Source organism: Rattus norvegicus, chromosome 2 (assembly GCF_036323735.1).
Source record: "Rattus norvegicus strain BN/NHsdMcwi chromosome 2, GRCr8, whole genome shotgun sequence".
Lineage (NCBI taxonomy): Eukaryota > Metazoa > Chordata > Mammalia > Rodentia > Muridae > Rattus > Rattus norvegicus.
The window spans coordinates 153642221-153669643 of NC_086020.1; the positions used below are offsets into that span (position 1 = coordinate 153642221).

General features: G+C 39.3%; 1 protein-coding gene and 1 pseudogene across 4 annotated transcripts in view; one reads left to right on the forward strand and one right to left on the reverse strand.

Annotated features, from left to right (window-relative positions):
* The window catches only part of Rsrc1 (arginine and serine rich coiled-coil 1), a 405987-nt gene that overhangs the window by 105382 nt on the left and 273182 nt on the right, over window positions 1-27423 (forward strand). The window lies entirely within an intron of this gene.
* LOC134485625 (glyceraldehyde-3-phosphate dehydrogenase-like) lies at window positions 12776-13840 on the reverse strand (annotated as a pseudogene).

Here is a 27423-nt window from a genome sequence, read left to right on the forward strand (position 1 = left end):
TAGATATTGATTAAAATACTAGTTGTTATTGAATTTATCTTAGTATTTCTACTTTTTTGATTCAGTACATGGTTTCAGGACAAAACATAGCAGAGTTAAATATACTATTCCATGGAGGTCTTAGTTGAAACCTTACTGTTTACCTTCAGCTCATTTCTGTATGAGTTTGTAAGTTGAAGACTCTGCAGGACTTTTAAAGGAATGTAGAGGTAATAAAAATGGAATGCCAGACAGGTCCCCCAAAACCTAAGGTGTCATTTATGAATCACCTATTACAGGTCTCTAGTTTATATTTCAGTGTAAAACATTTTGATTATCTCAGGTGTGAAGTATGCTAAACTAAATAGGTGCAGTCCTATCAATATTTTAAAATAATTCAAGTTTATTTATTTCTCTTCAGCTTTCTCTCCAGTTTGGTGATCATTGGAGTGACATCTCCAAATGGACCAGATTAGAATAAAACACAAACATATGATGGATCAATTAGGTCATTGTTGGTCACCACAGGTTGTAGGTCAGCAGTAGTGGAGTGCCAGGAGTAGTGGCAAAAGACTGGGACAGAAACAGAATGGTCACTGTAAGTTTGATACCACTCTGGTCCACATAACAAGTTCCAGACTGACCATGGTTATATAGTGACATCCTAACACACACACACACACACACACACACACACACACACACACACACACCCCCCAGGGAGAGGGAAAGGGAGATGCACACACACAACGGGGGGGGGGTACACACACAGATGAACACCTCCCCCCACTGCACAGAGAGTGGGGGAGGGAGAGAGAGACTGAGAAAGAAATGGGGAGAAAGAAAAAGATTTTTGTATCTCAATGTGATATATTAGACAGTTGATAAGTGACTGGTTTAAATGTTCTTGACATGTGTGTGATTGAAGTGAGCATAGCCAGATGATAGTAACAATTAGATATTGTTATGAGCTGCACTTTTCCACTGTAGCAGAGTAAACTGTACCACACTATTCATGTAAGTGGGGTTTCTCTATCTTAGATTTTAAGGCACTGAGATTATGATAAAAAAGAACTCCAGATAGTTTCTCTGGGTCTAATGCTTTAAAATTAATACTCAGATTGTAATCATTGGCTTCTGAGATTGGGTGTAACTACAGGAAGATAGACATGTGTCTGGACCACAAGGGTATTGACAGGAAACACTTCTGAATGCCATTCCACATTTGATGATCTCAGCAGGCTCAGTTAGGAAATGTGCTACTGTTTCAATTCTCCTGCTCTTACTACAAGAGAGTTTGAAAGGGCAGCTGTGCTTCCTTTTGTTATGCCAGATTGTTGACAGGCTACCTGAAAGTACCACTGAGAACTACTTGATTGCCATGTGTTAAAGCAGCCTTTACTTAAATAAACAAACAAACAAACTCAAGAGTCCAGTCCAAGAAATTAGTAGATACAAGATTTTGAAAATGAATGTGAATTAAATTATTTATAATACAACTACGTATTTTTTTTGTTTTCTTTTTTCTTTTTTTTCTTTTTTTCCATCTTTATTAAATTGGGTATTTCTTATTTAAATTTCAGTTGTCTTTCTCTTTCCCAGTTTCCAGGCCAACATCCCCCTAACCCCTTCCCCTCCCCTGCTATATGGGTGTTCCCCTCCCAATCCTCCCCCCATTACCGCCCTCCCCCCAATAATCCTGTTCACTGGGGGTCCAGCCTTGGCAGAACCACGGGCTTCCCCTTCCATTGGTGCTCTTACTAGGCTATTCATTGCTACCTATGCAATTGGAGCCCAGGGTCAGTCCATGTATAGTCTTTGGGTAGTGCCTTAGTCCCTGGAAGCTCTGGTTGGTTGGCATTGTTGTTCATAAGGGGTCTCGAGCCCCTTCAAGCAATTCCAGTCCTTTCTCTGATTCCTTCAACGGGGGTCCCGTTCTCAGTTCAGTGGTTTGCTGCTGGCATTCACCTATGTATTTGCTGTATTCTGGCTGTGTCTCTCAGGAGAGATCTACATCCAGTTCCTGTCGGCCTGCAATTCTTTGCTTCATCCATCTTATCTAATTGGGTGGCTGTATATGTATGGGCCACATGTGGGGCAGGCTCTGAATGGGTGTTCCTTCTTTGCCTCCTATTCTAAACTTTGCCTCCCTATTCCCTGCCAAGGGTATTCTTGTTCCCCTTTTAAAGAAGGAGTGAAGCATTTGCATTTTGGTCATCCTTGAGTTTCATGTGTTCTGTGCATTTAGGCTAATTCGAGCATTTGGGCTAATAGTCACTTATCAATGAGTGCATACCATGTGTGTTTTTCTGTGATTGGGTTACCTCACTCAGGATGATATTTTCCAGTTCCATCCATTTGCCTATGAATTTCATGAAGTCATTGTTTTTGATAGCTGAGTAGTATTCCATTGTGTAGATGTACCACATTTTCTGTATCCATTCTTCTGTTGAAGGGCATCTGGGTTCTTTCCAGCTTCTGGCTATTATAAATAAGGCTGCGATGAACATAGTGGAGCATGTGTCTTTGTTATATGTTGGGGCATCTTTTGGGTATATGCCCAAGAGGGGTATAGCTGGATCCTCAGGTAGTGCAATGTTCAATTTTCTGAGGAACCTCCAGACTGATTTCCAGAATGGTTGTACCAGTTTGCAATCCCACCAACAATGGAGGAGTGTTCCTCTTTCTCCACATCCTCGCCAGCATCTGCTGTCACCTGAGTTTTTGATTTTAGCCATTCTGACTGGTGTGAGGTGGAATCTCAGGGTTATTTTGCTTTGCATTTCCCTTATGGTTAAAGATGTTGGACATTTCTTTAGGTGCTTCTCAGCCATTCGGCATTCCTCAGCTGTGAATTCTTTGTTTAGCCCTGAACCCCATTTTTAATAGGGTTATTTGTCTCCCTGCATTTTATCTTTGTGAGTTCTTTGTATATTTTGGATATAAGCCCTCTATCAGTTGTAAGATTGGTAAAGATCTCTTGGTTTCTGTTTTGTCTTAACGACAGTGTCCTTTGCCTTACAGAAGCTTTGTAGTTTTATGAGATCCCATTTGTTGATTCTTGATCTTAGAACATAAGCCATTGGTATTTTGTTCAGGAAATTTTCTCCAGTGCCCATGTGTTTGAGATTCTTCCCCACTTTTTCTTATATTAGTTTGAGTGTATCTGGTTTGATGTGGAGGTCCTTGATCCACTTGGACTTAAGCTTTGTACAGGGTGATAAGCATGGATCGATCTGCATTCTTCTACATGCTGACCTCCAGTTGAACCAGCACCATTTGCTGAAAATGCTATCTTTTTTCCTTTGGATGGTTTTGCCCCTTTGTAAAAAAATCAAGTGACCATAGGTGTGTGGGTTCATTTCTGGGTCTCCAATTCTATTCCACTGGTCTATCTGCCTGTCTCTGTACCAATACCATGCGGTTTTTATTCTTTTTTTCTATAACCATTTGGTATAAATTTTAAACAAAACCACCTATTAAAATTATTTTTTTAGATTTAAGTCTCATTATTCTTAGAGGAATAGTGAGTGGCTTAGTCAGTTTTTTAGGACCTGCTTCATGTTTCATGTATAGCTTATCATCCTATGGCTGACTAGACAACTCTTAGGTTCTGTAATCCTGTCTTTGAGGATTCCACCTATATGAACTACTCATCTCCATAGAGCCGACCTCTCATGTCACCATACTGTGGATGCTAATGTAGGGGTTTTGGAACGACACAAACATTTAATCCAGAGTAAATCAGTTTTCTGTTTTTTTTTTTCAAATGGGAAAGTTATGTTTTTTGCCCCTCTAGGAAGTGCTGATTAAATTAATTCTTCAATTGCAGCAGCCTCCTTTATCCTAACTTGAATTTCACTCATTGCTTAGTAGAAAATAGTCTTGAACAACAGCAACAACAGCTGCTCCTGCTGCTACTACTACTACTACTATTACTACAACTACTATTACTACTGCTGCTGCTACTACTACTATTACTACTACTCCTGCTGCTGCTACTGCTGCTACTACTTCCTCCTCTCCTCCTCTTCTTCCTCCCTCTTCTTCCTCTTCCTCCTTCCTCCTCCTCCTCTCTGGCTTTCTTGCTTTCTGTTTACAATTTTGTTCATTGAAACAATAACTAAGGCTTTAGGCATAGTTATAGGAATGCTACAGAAATGTATACTTTAGCATGATATTTGACTGTAATCACCAGGGTAGACTTTTCATGAAGAATCTAGGTTTCAGAGAATGTTCATAATTTACTCCAGATCATACAGTGACAGCAAAACTAAGATTGAAATCAGATTTACTCAAAGTCTACTCTTAGAGCTGCCACATGCCTTAATGTTGACTCAGAGCCTGGAGTTATTTGACTTGGTAGATCATGTTCCTAGCATGCCCAAGGCCCTTGATTCAACCTCCTGCACTGAATAAACTAGAAATTCAAGGTCATCCTCAATCACACTGTGTGTTTGAGGCCAACTTGAACTCTATGGGACTCACCCTTAAAAAGAAATGTCCCAAAAAAAAAAAAAAAAAAAAAAAAGAAATGTCCCTGGGAGGAAGAGAGGATGAAGGCTTCTCAGGGAGAGGGATCGTTTGTGTGTGGGGGGGCGGGGGGGTAGCTGGGAGAGTAGAGGGAGGAAAACTGTAGGCAGGATGTATTTTATGAAGAAGAATTTAAAAATATAAAAATTTATGGAATGTAGTACACTGGATAAACACTCGCTTAGCTTGCATAAAGCCCATATTTAATCCTCAGGACTGAGCATGTTAGTACCAGGGCCTGCATTCCTCTCTGAGGGATCTTCATAGGCTGTCTTCATAGGCTACTTTATCTAGGTTAAAGAAACCTAAGGGTAACTGCTATGAAGTGTGGTCAACAAATCAGACATGTTAGACAAGGTTGTGTTATTTTGTAGTTTGTGTTCTTAATGGCCAATGATGTGATCCAAATGAAATTCATCACCCACTCATGTTTTGTTTCCATACTTTACAAATTTGAATTGAACCAAAATAGTCTCTGAATACTTTTGTGGGTCCTACACACATACTAGAAAGTCGTATTTTCAAGCAGCACCTTTAGTGGACACCAGGGACCTGGCTGCAGACATCAAAGGCTCCCCAGTGGTCACTATGAGAGAGAAGTTGGACTTCTTCATCTCCTCCTTCTATTTCCCGTGTGATGAAAGTAAAGATCTGCCACGCTGTACTCAGCTTCAGTCTGGGTTGTGAATGCAAGCCTTGGTCTTCCTTCATGCATGTGTTTATTTCTCCTCTTTTTTTCTCTTCTTCCCCTTCTTCATTTTATTTTTTATTAAAAATAATTCACGCAATATATTCTGATCATTAAGTTAAGGGTTTTAATCCCTCTGTTATCTCCCAGGCCCTCTACACCTATTCACTGTTCCAGCTCAGTGCTTTTTTCCCCCTCTCTCTTAAATAGGCAAATAAAACACACACACACACACACACACACACACACACACACACACACACACACACAAAACAAGGATACAACACAATGAACAAACAGTAACAGAAAAGGAGGATTTAAAATAGAGTATGAGAGACAGATACACACACACACACACACACACACACACCCCTCATACAAACTGAATAACAGAAACTCTACTATACAAGCAAAAAATCAGTCAGGTAAAAACAAAACAACAGAAAACAAAAACCTAAAATCTAAAGCCCAAACAAAACAAGATGGGACAAAAAAAAAGATCTTCAAACATACCTTTGTGTCTATTTTGTTGACCATGAACTGCTTGGCATAAGGCTTGCCCTCAAGTGTTATATAATACCCATTAACATTCACTTGAAGAAAGTAATTTTTCTTTTGTGAATTGTTATTAATGGAAGTTAAGTTCTTGGTTGGGGATGGGATTTCCTGTGTATTTCCCCAACTTAGTTCTGGAGCCCTGTTTAGTTTGGATTGTGTGGGTCCTATAAGTCCTGCTATAGTCTGACTTCATATGTGTATCAGCCCTGCTATGTTTGGAAGACACTGTTACCTTGGTGTCCTTCATCTCTTTGACTGTTACAATCTTTCTGCCTCCTCTTCCATATAGGTTCCCAAACCTAGAGGGGATGGTTTTGACGAAGACATCTCATTTAGGACTGCATGTTCCTGCACATTGTCCCGTTATGGGTCTTTGTTAGTTGCGATTGTTGTAAGAGAGAGCATCACTGATGATGACTGAGTGAGATACTTATCGATAGGTATAGCACAATGTTGCTAGAAGTCATTTCATTGCTACATCCCTTTAACAGAACAATCGTTTGTGGAGTTCCTCTAGCTCTCCAGGCTATCTAAATTCTAGTTTCTTGGCCACGCAAACAGTACTAGATGTGAGTTTCATCTCATAGAGAGGGATTTAAATCAGATCAGATGTAGTTGATTACTTCCACAATTTTTGTGCAACTGTGTATCTTGCAGGCAGGTCACCTGGTAGAGCAGGGTTTGCACTTGGGTGGTGGTTACCTTTTCACTCAGGTAGCTTGAAAGAACCTTCTCGTACCATGAACATGAGTCCACAGGAGTGAAGGCTCTAGGTAGGACCAGACATGTACAGTGAGAATGTAGGTATTGTCTTCAGCAATAGGGCCTTACCATTCGTTTACAGAGAGCAACCAATAGCTTTGGTGACAGCCTGGCTTAGTTGTGACTTCCATGGGGCCCCTTTGATCAATAACTTAATATAACCTATTTCTCGAAATCGAAGTTGGTGGTGAAATGTGTTTAGTTGGGACTTCATTTTCCTTGTTATTCGGGAATTTAATGTATATTTCTTTCATATGTGTATTTTAAGAAGCTTCTTCTGTAGTTGGTTTCTGAATGATCTCTTAAATTGCTTCTAGTGTTACCTGTCCCTTTTTATATTCTTGTCCTTAACCCCATCTTCCCTCTCCCTTTCTTTTTAATTCTCCCTGTACTAGTCTTTTTGCTGTTTCTCTCAAATTATAAAATCTAATTCCTCTTGCTTAGGAGATTTTCCCCTCCCCATTAATTCTTTGCCTAACCTCTATTATTTTTCAGATAGTAGCATGCCTATCCAAGTGTTAAAAACTGGCATCTATCCATATGTAAGACAATACTTGTCATATTTGTCTTTTTTTGGGTCTTGGTTACCTCACTCAGAATGATTTGTTTTTCACCATTTACATGAAAATTTTGGTGATTTCTTTTTTGTTTTATTTAGTTATGGTTTGTTTTTTGTTTTTTGTTTTATTTTTATGAAAATATTACATAGTATAAATGTACCACATTTCATTATCCGTTCATCTGTGGATGGACATTTATCTAGTTTATTTTCAATGTCTGACTCATGTAGAGTATCAGTGAATATACTTGAGCAAGACTCTCTGTAGTAAGATTCAGAGTTCTTTGGATATAAGCCTGAGTGGTATAGCTGGGTATTAAGGTAGATCTCTTCCCAGCTTCCTGAGGATCTCGACATTGGTTTCCATAGCGGCCACACCAGTTTGTCCTCTCATCAGCAACAGATGAGTGTCCCCGTACTCCAGATCCCCACTAGTACAAGCTGTCCCTTCTTTTATTGATCTTGGCCATTCTGACAGGTGTGGGATGAAACCTTAAAGTGGTTTTGAATTGCCTGTTCCTGATGGCTAAGGACGGTGAACATTTCCTAAGTGCTTTTTAGTCGTTTGTGATGTATCTTTTGAGAACTGTTTAGTTCTATGCCTCTTTTTTAAATTGGGTTTGCTTTGTTTTCTTGATGTTCAGGTTACTTTAGTTGTTTTTATATTTTAGATATTAACTATTTAATGTGTAATTGGTAAAGATATTTTTCCATGTTGTAGATGCTTCTTTGTCTGGATGATAATGTCCTTTGCTTTTCAGTTCCGTGAGGTCTAATTTATGACTTTTTGGCCTGAGTTCCTGAGCTATCTTGTGCTGAAAATCTTTTCCTATGCCAATGACTTCAAGACCGTTGCTCACTTTCTGTTCTTTGGATCCATTTGGAATTGTTTTGTGCATGATGATAAACATGGATCTATTTGCATCTTCTACATGCAGACATCTAGTTAGACTAGCACATTTGTTGAAGATGGTGTCTTTTTTCAAGTATGCATTTCTAAGTTCTTTTTAATATCAGAAATCAGTCTATAAGTATGAAGACTTATTTCTGTGTCTTCATTTAAACTCCTTATCAAAGAGTTTGTTTTTAGCCAATGCCATGCTGTTTTTAAACTATAGCTTTATAGTATGACTCAGATCATGATATGGATAACTTCCAACATTCCTTTATGATTCTGAATAATTATTTTAGCCATCGTGTGTGTGTGTGTGTGTGTGCTGTGTGCGTGTGTTCATGTGTTTCTATAAGAAGCTGAAAATTGTCCTGTTGATTTCTGTGAACAATAATGTTGGAATGTTGATGGACATTGCATTAAATCTCTAGATTGCTTTTCATAGGATGGCCTTTTTTTACTATATTAATCCTACTGACCCAAGAGAATGGAATATCTTTCTATGTTCTGATATCAGTTTCTTTTTTTTTTTTTTCTTTTCTTTTTTCCGGAGCTGGGGACCGAACCCAGGGCCTTGCGCTTGCTAGGCAAGCGCTCTACCACTGAGCTAAATCCCCAACCCCTATCAGTTTCTTAAAACATTGTTTTGCTAAGCCTGGAGCTGACCCTGGAACACAGCTCTCTGTACCCAGATCCTGTGGGTAGAGAGCTGGATTCTCAGAAGTGTGGACAGTCCTGAGAGCACAGGTGAGACCACCACTTCTGCTCACATTCCTGGACCAAGAGCAACCTGCCTGGAACCATCTGGACACAGGAACAGAGGGGCGGTCTGGGACAGCATCCTTCAGGTTTCCACTGGCGCCCAGAGCTGACCCTGGGACTCAGCTCTCTGTACCCAGATCCTGGTGGGAGAAAGTCCGTCTCCAGGAATACTGACACACAGGCTTACAGGAGGGTCAAGCCATTGTCAGAGACAGTAAGACAAGCTAACACCAAAGACAAGCAGATGGCAAGAGGCAAGGGCAAGAACTTAATCAAAAGAAACCAAGGCCACTTGGCATCATCAGAACTCAGTTCCCACACCACAGCAAGCCCTGGATACCCCAACACACTGGAAAAGCAAGATTTTGATTGAAAAATCACAACTTATGATGATGTTAGAGGACTTTAAGGACATAAATAGGTCACTTAAAGAAATAAAGGACAACACACGTGAACTGGTAGAAGGCCGTAAAGAGGAAACACAAAAATCCCTTAAAGAATTATAGGTAAACATAACCAAACAGGTGAAGGAATTGAACAAAACCATCCAGAATCTAAAAGTGGAAAGAGAAACAATAAAGAAATCACAAAGGGAGACAACCCTGGAGATAGAAAACCTAGAAAAGACATCAGGAGTCATAGACGCAAGCATTATGAACAGAGTACAAGAGATTTAAGAAAGAATCTCAGGGCCGAAGATACCATAGAAAACATTGACACAACTGTCATTGAAAATGCAAAACTCCAAAAGCTCCTAACTCAATACATCCAGGAAATCCAGGACACAATGAAGAGACCAAACCTAAGGATAATAGGTATAAATGAGAGTGAAGACTCCCAACTTAAGGGGCCAGTAAATATCTTCAAAAAATCATAAAAGCAAACTCAGTCAGCCTGAAAAGAGATGCATGTAACACACAAGACGCCTACAGAACGCCAGGTAGATTGGATCAGAAAAGAAATTCTTCCCGTCACTTAATAGTCAAAATACCAAATGCACAAAACAAAGAAAAGAACATTAAAAACATAAGAGATAAAAAGGTAGTCCTATCAGAATTGCACCAGAATTCCCACCAGAGACTATTATGTGACCTTCTCTTCTCTCAACTGCTGATATCTTGTATTCATTTACTTTTTACCAGTGAATCATCTTTACATTTCTGGGGTAAACCTCATTTGATTGTGATGCATTCTTTTGATATGTTGCTAGATTCAATTTGCTGATTTATTTTTGTGCTCTTAATTTAGCTTAGTTATCAGAATAATGCTTACTTCACACAATAAGTTGAAATATATTCATTTTTTGAAATATTATTTAGAGTTAATATAGAATTGCATAGGTATGATTCTTTTTATAGATAGGGGATTCTTTTTATTCTTTTAATGATTACTGTTTTAAAAACATTTATTCAGATGATCTATTTTCTATTGTGCTTGCGTGGGCAGTTTTGGGGATCAGAAACTGGCTTATTTCATTTACATTACAGAGGACTTCTCATAATCTTTCTTGTATGTCTTTTTACTGTGTTCTCATGTCTTGATTTCTTTCTAAAAATTGCTAGAGGTCTTGGGGATTCATTGATTTTTCCCCCTATTATTTTTTAATAGATTTCTGCTTTTATTATTTTTTATTTATCTTATATTTTTCTTCTTGCTTCTTAAGATAGGAACTTAGTTTATTGACTTCACCTTATTATTTTCTAAAGTTGCATTTGATAATGTCTTCCTAGGCACATATTTAGCCCTGTCTCCCATGCTAGCATAAGTTTGGCTACATTCCATATTTTCTCATTGTTCTTGCGTGTCATTCCATCCAGCATAGTTTTTGGTTTCCTTTGTGATTTCCTTTTTTATTATATGAATTACTTACAGGTGGGATATTATTTCTAATGTCTGTTCATGCTATGTCTTCATTACCGAACTCTAGTTTTCCTCCTTTATGATAAACCAGCTGTGAGACTTTAGTTTTTGCACATGTCCATGGGTTCCTTTATGAGTCAGGGTGTGGTCAGTCCTAGTGATCATGCCATGTTCTTTATGCACTAGTTGTGATATGTGATGCATAAGTGCTAGATCAAGTCATATTTTCGTGCTATTTTCTATTGTTTAATCTCTTGACTGTGTAGTTCTCAGTATTTACTAATGGATGTGTTGAATTCTCTACTTGTCCCTTATACCTCTTTTTTCTTGAGTTTTGGGTTTTGATTGTTGAATGTTTGAGCATTTCAGCTTTTTGAGAGAGAGAGAGAGAGAGAGAGAGAGAGAGAGAGAGAGAGAGAGAGAGAGAGTATTCGCCTTGTATAAATGTATGATTGCATCTTTTTGGTGATTTGACTTTTCATCTCTCATTTTAGTAATTTCATTGATTCAAAACTGTGTATTTTCCAACATTACTGTTACTACTTTCAATGTTTTTTGTCAGTGCATTCATGGCATGCCATTGTTTATCTTTTATCATGCCTTTTAAATTATATATTGCTTCCCATGGATTTCTTGTATATAGATGTGTATATTATTTTTAAGCCAGTATAATAATCACTCTCATTTACTTAATGTAGGTATACAATTTAATGTAATAATTGATATATTGGGCTTTGTAGTCATTTGAATAGGTATGGCCCTCATAGATTCATGTATTTGAACGCTAGGCTATAGGGACTGCCATCATCAGGAGGTGTGGCCTTGTTAAAGGAAGTGTATCACTGTGGAGGCAGAACCTTGAGGTCTAAAGTGCTCAATCTATACCCAGTGGCAAACACATCCTCTTTTGGCTGCTTTTGGATCAAGATATAGAACTCTCAGTTCCTCCAGCACCATGTCTGCCAGCATACTGCCATGCTTCCCACCATGATGATAAAATCTGTTAATTCTATTTTTATTTCTGCTTTCCATTTGTTGGACTTTATGGTCTGTTTGAATAGCTCATAATGATTCATTTTCATTTCTCTATTGTGTTTTTATTTTACTTGCCCTTTTTAAAACTTTATTTTTGAGACAGGGTCTTAGGTAGCCTCTAGACCCTTAAGGTATTATCCAAGGCTAGCCTTGGATTTCTGATCCACCTGCTCCTACACCTAAAGTGCTAGCATTATAGGTGTTTGGCTCCATACCTCTCTTGTATTTTAAAATATATCTGCTTTCATATTTATATAATCTGTCCAACTATCTATCTATATCCATGTGTGTCGAATACCCAAAACCTCTAATTCAGTCATGCACTTCTTAATGACATATATTCTAAAAAGTGAGCCATTAACAAGCTTAGATGATATAGGTCACTTATAGCCTCCTGACATAATTAGAAGTGGTAAAATGAGATATATATGACTGTTAGTGTTAAAGCTTATCAAACCCTTTATAGTATATAAAGTAGATATATTATACCTTAAATTAGCAATTAAAAATGTAATGTGACAAATGCATAGATAGGTAACACAATTTATTATCATTATCGAGTATAACAACATTATATAAAACTTTATATCCTGTACTTTATGTGACTGACAGTGAAGTGTATTTGCTCATATCAGTATGAGCACATTAATGTATGTGTCTTTACAGTGGCAATGATGTCACTAAGCACCTAGAACTTTTTGGTTCCATTGTAAGTTTTATGGAGCTGCTGTCCTGTGTGCATTCCTGTCATGCTGGAAGCATTATGGAATATATGAAGTATGTTGCATGTTTGTCTCTTTGTAGTCTACTTAGCACATAGGTTCTAACATCTCTTTAGTTGGAAAGTGAGATTTGTTACCAAAACCTAACACTTTCATCCTCTACTCTGTGTTATAGGTTTTGTTTGTTTGCTTGGGTTTTTGTTTTTGTTTTTATTTTTGTTTTTTTTTTGTTTTTGTTTTTGTTTTTAGTTGCAGTGAACTTTATTGATGGTATTCAAGAGAGTAGGGAGGGCTCCCTAGGCTCCTCTTGGGAGTCTGGGATGGAAATGCTGTGTTGGGGGCTGAGTTGGGATGGGGACTCCTCAGCAACTGAGGGCCTCTCTCTTGCTCTCCTTGCTGGGCTGGGGTAGGTGGTCCACGGTTTCTTACTCCTTGGAGGCCATGTAGGACATGAGCTCTACCTCCCTGTTGCAGTAGCCGTATTCATTGTGATACCAGGAAATGAGCTTTACAGTGTTGTCATTGAGAGCAATTGCCAGCCCCAGCATCAAATGTGGAAGAGTGGGGAGTTGCTGTTGAAGTCATAGGAGACAACCTGGTCCTCAGTGTAGCCCAGGATGGCCTTTAGTGGGCCCTCAGATGCCTCCTTTACCACCTTCTTGATGTCATCCTACTTGGCAGGTTTCTCCAGGCAGCATGTCAGATCCATAACAGATACATTTGGGGTAGGAACACAGAAGGCTATGCCAGTGAGCTTCCTGTTCAGCTCTGGGATTACCTTGCCTACAGCCTTGGCAGCACCAGTGGAAGCAGAAACAATGTTTTGGGCTGCCCCACATCACACCACAGCTTTCCAGAGGGGCTATCCACAGTCTTCTGAGTGGCAGTGATGGCATGAACTGTGGTCATGAGCCCTTCCACGATGCCAAAGTTGTCATAGATGACCTTGGCCATGGGGCTAAGCAGTTAGTGGTGCAGGATGCATTCAGTGAGTTGTCATATTTCTTTCTCGTGGTTCATACCAATCACAAACATGGGGGCATCAGCCAAAGGGGCAGAGATGAATATCTTTTTGGCCCCACCCTTCAAGTGAGTCCCAGCCTTCTTCATGGTCGTGAAGATGCCAGTAGACTCCACGACATACTCAGCACCAGTGTCACCCATTTGATGTTAGCGGGATCTCGCTCCTGGAAGATGGTGATGGGCTTCCCGTTGATGACAAGCTTCCCATTCTCAGCCTTGACAATGCCATTGAATTTGCCATGGATAGAGTCATATTGGACCATGTAGACCATGTATGTAGTTGAGGTCAATTAAGGGGTCATTGATGGAAACAATCTCCACTTTGTCAGATGCGGAGCAGAAGGCAGCCCTGGTAACCAGGTGCTCAATCTGGCCAAATCCGTTTACACTGATCTTCACCATCTTCTCTATGGGACAAGGCTGGCACTGCATGAGAAGATGTGGCTGTCTCTGGACCAGGGAGGAACAGAGAGCCGTTTGTTTGTTTTTTGGTAGTCCTCCCTCCCTCACTCCTTCCCTCCCTCTCTGCCTCCCTCCCTCCCCCCGCCTCTGTTTTTGCTGCTTCTTAAGTGAAACTATCCTGTCCACAAACTTCCAGAAATTCTCCTGTTTCCATCAACTAATTTGAGGCAGTAACATAGTATGCACTGCTAGGTTTGCCTTTTTAAATGATCTCTGGGTGTTGGAACATGTCCCCAGGCTTGGTCTGCAAGTTCTTCACTACTGGGTCATCTACACATCTTTAGTATTAGAAAGTTGTCTATATGGGATTAATTATAAGTTGACAGATTTTTAAATTTCAGCACTTTCAAAATAATTTTTTATTGACATAATTACTTGAGAACATGTCATCATATAGCTACTTCAAAAGTAATTTGCAATACTATCTCATTTTAATAGCTTTAGTATATTTACCACGTTTTGTTTAATTTTACTGTAATTGTGTATCTGTATCTTGCTTTAGCTTTCAGGTTATTTATTTTCTGTGAAGCTCCTTTATTGTGTGATCAGCAAATTACTATATTGTCAAGTTTTTCCTTTACTACGTTTTATATTTCCTAATGATTTATATTTTCCTTCTTATATATTTTTGATTTACACTGTCTTTTATGGTCTTTTTATAATTGCTTGTTTTCTAATAACTCTAAATTTCAATGTAATCCTTTTTACCCAAATTAGTTATTTTTATAGTCTGTAACTTTATTTAAGTTTATTATTTCTAATGTCTTTGAGTGTACTTTAGCATAATTTTAATCTAGTATCAGCAGTTGAAGTCCTGTTTTCTTTCTTTTTTTTTTTAACCCCATCAACATTTTTCCAATTCTGAAAATCTCAAGCTAAAATACTCCAAGTTGTGAAACTTTTTGAGTGCTTACATTGGTACCAAAGTATAAAGTTCCATACTTAACATCTTGAGACTAGTTGTTGTCAAATGCAAGTACACTAATTATTTTATATAAAAATATGTTCTTATAAATATGAAAATATTCTAAATTAAAAATCGAAAATACTAGTGTTCTCTGGCATTTTTGATAAGAAATTGTCAACCTCTAGCATGTCTTCCTGAGAAATGGTTGACCCATTACTAGAAAGGAATTCTTATCCTATTCACATATACCAGAGCACTAGGAGAACAGATTTTTTATTTTTTCTTTCTATTTTGCAATGTAAATTAGGACACACTATAAAAGTCTTATGCTATTCCTCATAAAACCCCTTTCTTTTGCTATTATGTGTTTGAGAGATGATGCCTCACTTTGTGTATATGTGCCTCATTGTCATTCTGTCCTTGAACTCATCATTCGTCTACATGAGTCCAGAACTTTAAGTGTTATAGCTGAACAGGAACCGTCACAGCATCTCTCCATACAGCAAACCTTGCACTGAGGAGGAGACAGGCTTTATATAAGGTTTCTTGGGGTGGGGTAGTTTTCTGGGGTGATCTGGGATTGGAGGGATTTTATGGCTTGATCTTGGAACAAACTCAGGGATTGATGGGATTTTGTGGCCTGATCTTGGATTTTTTTCTTCGTAGGGTAGTACTTGACTGCTCTTCTGCGTTGAGGGACTGGGAACTCCATTATAGACCTTAGAGAAGTAGGTTGAGGGTTGGGTGGGACTAGCTACTCATACCTGAGAGGCTTACAAGAACTGTACTTGGAATTTCAAATACCTAAAAACAGTTGGCTGTTAAGTGTATCTACAGTTTCAAATGGGAAAATTTTAAAAATTTCATAAGAGTTACACTTCTAATAATGTCTAAGTAGTTCCTATTAGGTTAATCAGTCTACAGTCGTGACCTGTCTGCAAGATATGCTGACTTAATTGTTGCACAAAAATTGTAAAGTAACCAACCATTCTGCTTGGAGATGGAACCCATGTCTGATACTACACTGATTGCCAAGAACCTAAAACTAGATCCCCCATGGGTTGGGGAAAACAAAACACCTAATACAGAGAGCCACAACTGAATGGCATGCAAAAAGTGAGAGATTTTAGAACAGTCAGTCCTAAATGGCATGTCTCTATCAAACCAAATCCTAAGACACGAAGGAAACCGTGAGACTGACACATGTGGTGAACTCACAGTGGGGGACTGCAGCAGTATGCATGGGGCCTGAATGGTTCAAACTACACGGAATCTCATTGCTGAAAGAGGAAGTGGACACTGCTCTCAAGAAGGTATCTGCAATTGACATCTGCTTGCAAAAGAAAAAATTGTTTTCTACAAGTGAGTGTCACTGGGTAGCCAAAGTTCACTTAAGGCCCAGCTATAGATAACCAACACAAAATGAGCTTGATGGCACTCTTCTCTCTTGGATTGCTTTATTTGGGCAGTTTGCTACTTACTTGACTTTTGCTTGTATTTATAGTTTCTGATACATACATATATATATATATGTATATATATGTGTATATATATATGAATACATATGAGTATATACATATATATATACATAAATACAAATGATCATATAGAGAGATAATTCATACACATACATACAGAATTAAGAGAGAGAGCAAAATTCAGTAAGAACAATTGCAGGCTTAAAATTGCACTAGAGGAAATATTGTCATAAAAAGGTCATGCTGAGATTAGCCGGAGACTAATATGAATGGGGAGTACAAAATAATCAAAATGGCTTGAACAGAAAGGGGAATCACCATCTGAAATGGGGTCAGAGAATCAGATAGGGGCTTACCTCTGCAGGGACTTGTAAACCAGGTTACGGGTTTTGTTCTCTATCTTGAGAGTAACAGGGTACCTTTAAAGTGTTTTCATCTGATGGGTGACATGATCAGATTAGTGTTCTGAAAAGATCGCTCCAGCTGCACCGTGGAGTACATATCACAGAGAGATAAGGGTGCTTGAAGAGAAGCCAGATAAGTAGCACGGCAATCTGGGAGGGATGTAATGGTAACTTGGGCTAGGGACTTAGCATTGGATATGGGGATATGCGCTAGAACATTAATGGCAGTCAGTCCAAGATATTAAGGATAATTGTTAGATTTCTGGTCTGTATCACCAGAATGTTTGCATTACTTTTTTCCTGGGCTAGATTTACTTTGGAAGAAGGCATGTCATAAGGAGAAAGAGCATGCTTTTATCTTTGACATGCTAAATTTCTAGGATGTTTAGAACACTCAAGGGAGAATGCAATAGGCAGGAAGACATATATAAGATTGAGAAGAGTTCTGGTTTGGAGTCCTAGATTTTCAAGTGCTTTTTAGTTTTTAACTTTTTAGGTATTTTACTCAGAAATAGACAGTTGTAGAGACTTGCAGAAGGGGAGGCTCTAGTGACCAATGTTCCCCATATGGCACAATTAAATAGCAGTGACTGTGGGATCTGATCCATGGGCTACAGCAAAGGAAGTGCATTGTCTATGGATTACTTTCAGTGCTGTTACAAGTCTGGCACTATTGTACGTACTGGAGATTGCAAAGAAGAATAAGACACGGTCTTTGATCATAAGAGGCATCCTCTATTTAGGGTCAGATACACAAGTAATGAAACAATATAGTGTAAGTACTGTGACGGAGATGTCTATTATATTAGGGATGTGTGTTAAAAGCACAGGCAGCTATCCCCAAATCAAACAATCAGGGAAGGTTTTCTTGAAGTTTGGAGCTATCAGTCTCTCTGGAAGAATATAGAAAGACTAGGAAGGAAAAGGAACTAGGAAATGGAAACACAGAAAAACAAAATTAAGGCAAGAGGAATCAAGGAGTGTTCTGAAAACATGGATAAGAGGGCTTTTCACTTGGTGAGTGCAGGAGCTAAGACAGGAGCTCAACATCACATATAGATCCTTCTCCTATACTTTAGGTGTCATTACCAATTTATTATTAAATACTAAAAAGCCAGAAGATCCCTCTGGGAATCTAGAGAGAGACAGCAAACATTATTGGTTCTTCTGTTTTCCTTTCTGCTTTATTTCTCCCGTTTTCCCATCCTCTCCTTTCATTTCTGAGTAAATGACATATGTAAACATAATGTTATAAAGCATCATGTGTGCAGCAGAGCGTCATCCGCCAGCTCAGTTCCTGAGGTCATCTACCCTCATTTATTCTTTCCTTAGCCACTCTTTTTAGGGTTTTAAAAATAAAATTACAAATAAATACAAGATATGTTTTAAGGTTTACTTTTCTTTTTAAGTTCATTCTGGTTTAAAAGTAAAAGGAGGTATAGAAGAAGTACTACAGGAGTTTGATTGAAGGATTTTATATTAAAGAAACAGCACCAAGGAGAAAAGGATAAACAGCCTAGAGACCGTCTTAGTAAGTAGTATTTAGAATACTGCTGACTCCTTTCAGCTAGTGCCAGCTGAAAAAGAAGGAATGCTATTGCTTGGATTTTGATGTGAGTTAATGATAGAATCACCCCAGGTAATGGACATAGGATGATGTTGTAGAGACACTGAGAGTGCAGGTTGGAGAATAAACCAAGAGGACTTATTCTTGTGATGAGTTCAGGAATTAAGACAGGAGCTCCATATTACGTCTTGTTCAGTAGCTCATGTGCAGGGTCTTAGGGGCCTGACTCCATGGTCACTACTTCATTTACTAGTTAGGTGCTTTCTGTTGAGCCGAACTCCCTAAGTCTTGTTTTCTTTCTGGAGAGTGGCCCCAGTAAAGAGAGCTACTTCACAAGATTATGTAACTCATAGTAGTGATTATTGATATGGAGATTTAAAATATAGGTTTGTATTGGGAAGTCATTTAACCATTTAAAGGGAGGGGGAAGGGGTTGGGGATTTAGCTCAGTGGTAGAGCGCTTGCCTAGGAAGCACAAGGCCCTGGGTTCGGTCCCCAGCTCCGGAAAAAAAAAGAACCAAAAATAAAAAATAAAAAATAAAGGGAGGGGGAAGTAGGAGACTAGGAGAGAATGCTATGTCAAGTTGTTTTGATAATTGGCCAATAGTTGACTTGTAAAGACCACTTTATTTCTTTGAATTCAATCTCTGTGCCATATATAGTAGGAGAATAGATTCAGTGATAACCCAGGTCCTGCTGATTCTGGGCTAATGCCACACCTGGATATCTTTGACTCTAAAATTGTATAATTTATAAGGTAGCTACATTTAAGTATAAAAACTACAGTTCTCTTTGTGTAGTGTTATTTTCTTGATTTATAGTCATTATAAGCTAATGCCATTTACCTTTATATTTATACATTTAAAGTTTATTTTCATGACTACTTCTTTGAATAATTGTGGAGTTGTTTGGATTATAAAAGATACTTATTTCTTTTGAAAGACCATTGTTTGCATTGCTCCTTTTAATCTGCCTATGAGGAATTCCAGCTGAGTGATAGGGAGCTGTGGAAATCCAGTTAGTGTGAGCTGTAATCTTTTCACAGCTTTAAATAGCTGGAGTGCCATGCAGACGCCCTGCAGATAACTGAGTCTCAACATACAGTAATCACCTAACCATGGATTCTGCCTTTGCTGTGGTAGAACGAGTAAAAATCACTAACAAATAGTTCCCTTTCAGAAAATATTGGCCATGATATCAAATAAATGAGGGTTCACTATTAAAGGCTGTGTTTGAAGGGAGACAACCAAGTGCTTGTGAAAAGCATTGATTTCTGAGTATTTGGCATCCGTGGTGTTTATGATAGTCTTTGACTGTTATAAAGAGGGAAAGCAGCATTAGAAGGAAGAATAGTTTTAATCCTCTCGTCTTCCCCTTGTCTTCCAGTTGTGATATTATAAATGGAAGATTAAAATTATTAAGATAATCACGCCTTTCCACTATAGTAAAAGATGAGAAGGACCCTTTCTCCCCTTTTTTCTTTTTTTTCTTTTTTTTTTTTTTTATTAACTTGAGTATTTCTTATATACATTTCGAGTGTTATTCCCTTTCCCGGTTGCCGGGCAAACATCCCCCTCCCCCCTCCCCTTCCTTATGGGTGTTCCCCTCCCAACCCTCCCCCCATTGCCGCCCTCCCCCCATAGACTAGTTCACTGGGGGTTCAGTCTTAGCAGGACCCAGGGCTTCCCCTTCCACTGGTGCTCTTACTAGGATATTCATTGCTACCTATGGGGTCAGAGTCCAGGGTCAGTCCATGTATAGTCTTTAGGTAGTGGCTTAGTCCCTGGAAGCTCTGGTTGCTTGGCATTGTTGTACTTTTGGGGTCTCGAGCCCCTTCAAGCTCTTCCAGTTCTTTCTCTGATTCCTTCAACAGGGGACCTATTCTCAGTTCAGTGGTTTGCTGCTGGCATTCGCCTCTGTATTTGCTGTATTCTGGCTGTGTCTCTCAGGAGCGATCTACATCCGGCTCCTGTCGGTCTGCACTTCTTTGCTTCATCCATCTTGTCTAATTGGGTGGCTGTATATGTATGGGCCACATGTGGGGCAGGCTCTGAATGGGTGTTCCTTCAGTCTCTGTTTTAATCTTTGCCTCTCCCTTCCCTGCCAAGGGTATTATTTTTCCTCATTTAAAGAAGGAGTGAAGCATTCACATTTTGATCATCCGTCTTGAGTTTCGTTTGTTCTAGGGATCTAGGGTAATTCAAGCATTTGGGCTAATAGCCACTTATCAATGAGTGCATACCATGTATGTCTTTCTGTGATTGGGTTAGCTCACTCAGGATGATATTTTCCAGTTCCAACCATTTGCCTACGAATTTCATAAACTCGTTGTTTTTGATAGCTGAGTAATATTCCATTGTGTAGATGTACCACATTTTCTGTATCCATTCCTCTGTTGAAGGGCATCTGGGTTCTTTCCAGCTTCTGGCTATTATAAATAAGGCTGCGATGAACATAGTGGAGCACGTGTCTCTTTTATATGTTGAGGCATCTTTTGGGTATATGCCCAAGAGAGGTATAGCTGGATCCTCAGGCAGTTCAATGTCCAATTTTCTGAGGAACCTCCAGACTGATTTCCAGAATGGTTTTACCAGTCTGCAATCCCACCAACAATGGAGGAGTGTTCCTCTTTCTCCACATCCTCGCCAGCATCTGCTGTCACCTGAGTTTTTGATCTTAGCCAATCGCACTGGTGTGAGGTGAAATCTCAGGGTTGTTTTGATTTGCATTTCCCTTATGACTAAAGATGTTGAACATTTCTTTAGGTGTTTCTCAGCCATTCGGCATTCCTCAGCTGTGAATTCTTTGTTTAGCTCTGAACCCCATTTTTTAATAGGGTTATTTGTTTCCCTGCGGTCTAACTTCTTGAGTTCTTTGTATATTTTGGATATAAGGCCTCTATCTGTTGTAGGATTGGTAAAGATCTTTTCCCAATCTGTTGGTTGCCGTTTTGTCCTAACCACAGTGTCCTTTGCCTTACAGAAGCTTTGCAGTTTTATGAGATCCCATTTGTCGATTCTTGATCTTAGAGCATAAGCCATTGGTGTTTTGTTCAGGAAATTTTTTCCAGTGCCCATGTGTTCCAGATGCTTCCCTAGTTTTTCTTCTATTAGTTTGAGTGTGTCTGGTTTGATGTGGAGGTCCTTGATCCACTTGGACTTAAGCTTTGTACAGGGTGATAAGCATGGATCGATCTGCATTCTTCTACATGTTGACCTCCAGTTGAACCAGCACCATTTGCTGAAAATGCTATCTTTTTTCCATTTGATGGTTTTGGCTCCTTTGTCAAAAATCAAGTGACCATAGGTGTGTGGGTTCATTTCTGGGTCTTCAATTCTATTCCATTGGTCTATCTGTCTGTCTCTGTACCAATACCATGCAGTTTTTATCACTATTGCTCTGTAATACTGCTAGAGTTCAGGGATAGTGATTCCCCCTGAAGTCCTTTTATTGTTGAGGATAGCTTTAGCTATCCTGGGTTTTTTGTTATTCCAGATGAATTTGCAAATTGTTCTGTCTAACTCTTTGAAGAATTGGATTGGTATTTTGATGGGGATTGCATTGAATCTGTAGATTGCTTTTGGTAAAATGGCCATTTTTACTATATTAATCCTGCCAATCCATGAGCATGGGAGATCTTTCAATCTTCTGAGGTCTTCTTCAATTTCTTTCCTCAGTGTCTTGAAGTTCTTATTGTACAGATCTTTTACTTGCTTGGTTAAAGTCACACCGAGGTACTTTATATTATTTGGGTCTATTATGAAGGGTGTCGTTTCCCAAATTTCTTTCTCGGCTTGTTTCTCTTTTGTATAGAGGAAGGCAACTGATTTATTTGAGTTAATTTTATACCCAGCCACTTTGCTGAAGTTGTTTATCAGCTTTAGTAGTTCTCTGGTGGAACTTTTGGGATCACTTAAATATACTATCATGTCATCTGCAAATAGTGATATTTTGACCTCTTCTTTTCCGATCTGTATCCCTTTGATCTCCTTTTGTTGTCTGATTGCTCTGGCTAGAACTTCAAGAACTATATTGAATAAGTAGGGAGAGAGTGGGCAGCCTTGTCTAGTCCCTGATTTTAGTGGGATTGCTTCAAGTTTCTCTCCATTTAGTTTAATGTTAGCAACTGGTTTGCTGTATATGGCTTTTACTATGTTTAGGTATGGGCCTTGAATTCCTATTCTTTCCAGGACTTTTATCATGAAGGGGTGTTGAATTTTGTCAAATGCTTTCTCAGCATCTAATGAAATGATCATGTGGTTTTGTTCTTTCAGTTTGTTTATATAATGGATGACGTTGATGGTTTTCCGTATATTAAACCATCCCTGCATGCCTGGGATGAAGCCTACTTGGTCATGGTGGATGATTGTTTTGATGTGCTCTTGAATTCGGTTTGCCAGAATTTTATTGAGTATTTTTGCGTCGATATTCATAAGGGAAATTGGTCTGAAGTTCTCTTTCTTTGTTGTGTCTTTGTGTGGTTTAGGTATAAGAGTAATTGTGGCTTCGTAGAAGGAATTCGGTAGGGCTCCATCTGTTTCAATTTTGTGGAATAGTTTGGATAATATTGGTATGAGGTCTTCTATGAAGGTTTGATAGAATTCTGCACTAAACCCGTCTGGACCTGGGCTCTTTTTGGTTGGGAGACCTTTAATGACTGCTTCTATTTCCTTAGGAGTTATGGGGTTGTTTAACTGGTTTATCTGTTCCTGATTTAACTTCGATACCTGGTATCTGTCTAGGAAATTGTCCATTTCCTGAAGATTTTCAAGTTTTGTTGAATATAGGTTTTTATAGTAAGATCTGATGATTTTTTGAATTTCCTCCGAATCTGTAGTTATGTCTCCCTTTTCATTTCTGATTTTGTTAATTTGGACACACTCTCTGTGTCCTCTCGTTAGTCTGGCTAAGGGTTTATCTATCTTGTTGATTTTCTCAAAGAACCAACTTTTGGTTCTGTTGATTCTTTCTATGGTCCTTTTTGTTTCTACTTGGTTGATTTCAGCTCTGAGTTTGATTATTTCCTGCCTTCTACTCCTCCTGGGTGTATTTGCTTCTTTTTGTTCTAGAGCTTTTAGGTGTGCTGTCAAGCTGCTGACATATGCTCTTTCCTGTTTCTTTCTGCAGGCACTCAGCGCTATGAGTTTTCCTCTTAGCACAGCTTTCATTGTGTCCCATAAGTTTGAGTATGTTGTATCTTCATTTTCATTAAATTCTAAAAAGTTTTTAATTTCTTTCTTTATTTCTTCCTTGACCAGGTTATCATTGAGTAGAGCATTGTTCAATTTCCACGTATATGTGGGCATTCTTCCCTTATTGTTATTGAAGACCAGTTTTAGGCCGTGGTGGTCCGATAGCACGCATGGGATTATTTCTATCTTTCTGTACCTGTTGAGGCCCGTTTTTTGACCAATTATATGGTCAATTTTGGAGAAAGTACCATGAGGAGCTGAGAAGAAGGTATATCCTTTTGCTTTAGGATAGAATGTTCTATAAATATCCGTTAAGTCCATTTGGCTCATGACTTCTCTTAGTCTGTCTACATCACTGTTTAATTTCTGTTTCCATGATCTGTCCATTGATGAGAGTGGGGTGTTGAAATCTCCCACTATTATTGTGTGAGGTGCAATGTGTGTTTTGAGCTTTAGTAAGGTTTCTTTTACGTATGTAGGCGCCCTTGTATTTGGGGCATAGATATTTAGGATTGAGAGTTCATCTTGGTTGATTTTTCCTTTGATGAATATGAAGTGTCCTTCCTTATCTTTTTTGATGACTTTTAGTTGGAAATTGATTTTATTTGATATTAGAATGGCTACTCCAGCTTGCTTCTTCTGACCATTTGCTTGGAAAGTTGTTTTCCAGCCTTTCACTCTGAGGTAGTGTCTGTCTTTGTCTCTGAGGTGTGTTTCCTGTAGGCAGCCGAATGCAGGGTCCTCGTTGCGTATCCAGTTTGTTAATCTATGTCTTTTTATTGGGGAGTTGAGGCCATTGATATTGAGAGATATTAAGGAATAGTGATTATTGCTTCCCGTTATATTCATATTTGGATGTGAGGTTATGTTTGTGTGCTTTCATTCTCTTTGTTTTGTTGCCAAGACGATTAGTTTCTTGCTTCTTCTAGGGTATAGCTTGCCTCCTTATGTTGGGCTTTACCATTTATTATCCTCTGTAGTGCTGGATTTGTAGAAAGATATTGTGTAAATTTGGTTTTGTCATGGAATATCTTGGTTTCTCCATCAATGTTAATTGAGAGTTTTGCTGGATACAGTAACCTGGGCTGGCATTTGTGTTCTCTTAGTGTCTGTATGACATCAGTCCAGGATCTTCTGGCCTTCATAGTTTCTGGCGAGAAGTCTGGTGTGATTCTGATAGGTCTCCCTTTATATGTTACTTGACCTTTTTCCCTTACTGCTTTTAATATTCTTTCTTTATTTTGTGCGTTTGGTGTTTTGACAATTATGTGACGGGAGGTGTTTCTTTTCTGGTCCAATCTATTTGGAGTTCTGTAGGCTTCTTGTATGTCTATGGGTATCTCTTTTTTTAGGTTAGGGAAGTTTTCTTCTATGATTTTGTTGAAGATATTTACTGGTCCTTTGAGCTGGGAGTCTTCACTCTCTTCTATACCTATTATCCTTAGGTTTGATCTTCTCATTGAGTCCTGGATTTCCTGTATGTTTTGGACCAGTAGCTTTTTCCGCTTTACATTATCTTTGACAGTTGAGTCAATGAGTTCTATGGAATCTTCTGCTCCTGAGATTCTCTCTTCCATCTCTTGTATTCTGTTGGTGAAGCTTGTATCTACAGCTCCTTGTCTCTTCTTTTGGTTTTCTATATCCAGGGTTGTTTCCATATGTTCTTTCTTGATTGCTTCTATTTCCATTTTTAATTCCTTCAACTGTTTGATTGTGTTTTCCTGGAATTCTTTCAGGGATTTTTGCGATTCCTCTCTGTAGGCTTTTACTTGTTTATTAATGTTTTCCTGTGCTTCCCTAAGTGTGTTCATGTCTTTCTTGAAGTCCTCCAGCATCATGATCAAATATGATTTTGAAACTAGATCTTGCTTTTCTGGTGTGTTTGGATATTCCATGTTTGTTTTGGTGGGAGAATTGGGCTCCGATGATGGCATGTAGTCTTGGTTTCTGTTGCTTGGGTTCCTGCGCTTGCCTCTCGCCATCAGATTATCTCTAGTGTTACTTTGTTCTGCTGTTTCTGACAGTGGCTAGACTGTCCTATAAGCCTGTGTGTCAGGAGTGCTGTAGACCTGTTTTCCTCTCTTTCAGTCAGTTATGGGGACAGAGTGTTCTGCTTTCGGGCGTGTAGTTTTTCCTCTCTACAGGTCTTCAGCTGTTCCTGTGGGCCTGTGTCTTGAGTTCACCAGGCAGCTTTCTTGCAGCAGAAAATTTGGTCTTACCTGTGGTCCCGAGGCTCAGGTTTGCTCGTGGGGTGCTGCCCCGGGGCTCTCTGCAGTGGCAGCAACCAGGAAGACCTGTGCCGCCCCTTCCGGGAGCTTCTGTGCACCAGGGTTCCAGATGGTCTTTGGCTTTTTCCTCTGGCGTCTGAGATGTGTGTGCAGGGAGCAGTCTCTTCTGGTTTCCCAGGCTTGTCCGCCTCTCTGAAGGTTTAGCTCTCCCTCCCACGGGATTTGGGTGCAGAGAACTGTTTATCCGGTCTGTTTCCTTCCGGGTCCGTCGGGGTCCTGCTGCTCCTGGGCCCTCCCCCACGGGAGCCCAGAGGCCTTATACAGTTTCCTCTTGGGCCAGGGATGTGGGCAGGGGTGAGCAGTGTTGGTGGTCTCTTCAGCTCTGCAGCCTCAGGAGTGCCCACCTGACCAGGCGGTTGGGTTTCTCTCTCACCGGGTCTGGGAGCAGAGAGCTGCTGCGGGCCGGGATCCGCGGGTGGGGGACTTCCGTTAAACACAGAACGTGCTGGGTCCTAGAGAAATTCTGCTTCCGTGTGTCCCAAGCTCACCAGGCAGCTTTCTTGCAGCAGAAAATTTGGTTTTACCTGTAGTCCCGAGGCTCAGGTTTGCTCGTGGGGTGCTGCCCAGGGGCTCTCTCCCCTTTTTTCTTATAAAAGAAACTGGTTTTCTAATGCAGCTTATTTAATTACTCAGCAAAATAGTCTCTAGTAACTTTGTCAAGTGATACTTTTCTCAGTTTGCAGGCTGCTGGGTTTGTTTTCTGGTTAACGGACAGATCTCGCATTTGTTAGATTTGGCGTGCGAGCGATGCGGTGCTCAGTGTGCGGATGCCCAGTCCTCATGTCATTAATTAGCACTCCTTTTCTTAAGACTGCCATTGGTGATGAATTTATTCCGGTGAAGTTTATAAAATAAGATGGTCTGCTTGTTGAAACTTGGTGGTGGTGTGACTCACTCACATCAGGAGCTTGTAAGTCATGGTAATCCCCGCTGTTCAGCATAGCGTTCTGAAGCAGACTCCGACTTCTCGGATTTGAGAGAGTAGCAGGGGCTCCTCCTGGGCAGAGGCTTCATACAGTATGTGACTCAGTCTTACCTCTTTACCTTGGACAGCTTTGCAGCTTCAACACGAGGATGCCCATTGCTAGTTCAAAATCAAAACCAAAACCTAGAGGACTGTGGTTGTTAGCCCCCAGTCTACATACTAATGTTTAAAAAGCTCTTGTACTGTAAAAATAGTCAAATATGTCAAAACCGGTAGAAAGAACTTAATTTATTTTTCATTCCACCAGTTTTTAGTCTTTGACTGCTTTAGATGTCTTATCCATAGATTTATTTTATTTAAAAGAAAAACCCTGCTATTGTATTACCTAACATCTCTCTGAAAGTTTCAAAAACCATTGTTCTTTTAGGAAAATTATAAGTTTGGGTGTGTCTTCAAGCTAATATTATACAATTGATGGAATAGCATTCTCATTTACTTTGATAAGAAGTGGTTTTGGAAGAGCACGAAGACATTTACAGATAGTCTCATCATTATCCAGCTTCTGCCATTTATAGTGGTAATCAGTCTGTTGTCAGAACCTATTCCGAGATTCACGACTGAAAAGTAAAGAAGCTGAGCTCAGGACAGTGATTATAATTAATAACAACGTATTCTGCACTCGGAATTTCTGACAGTTGTTTGTAACTGTTTTTAATCACAAAAGTGATAGATATATTACATGATGAATATACCAATTTCCTTATTTATTGTGATATATGTATGTAAATATGTATGTATACATATGTTTACATACATGATTATTTTGA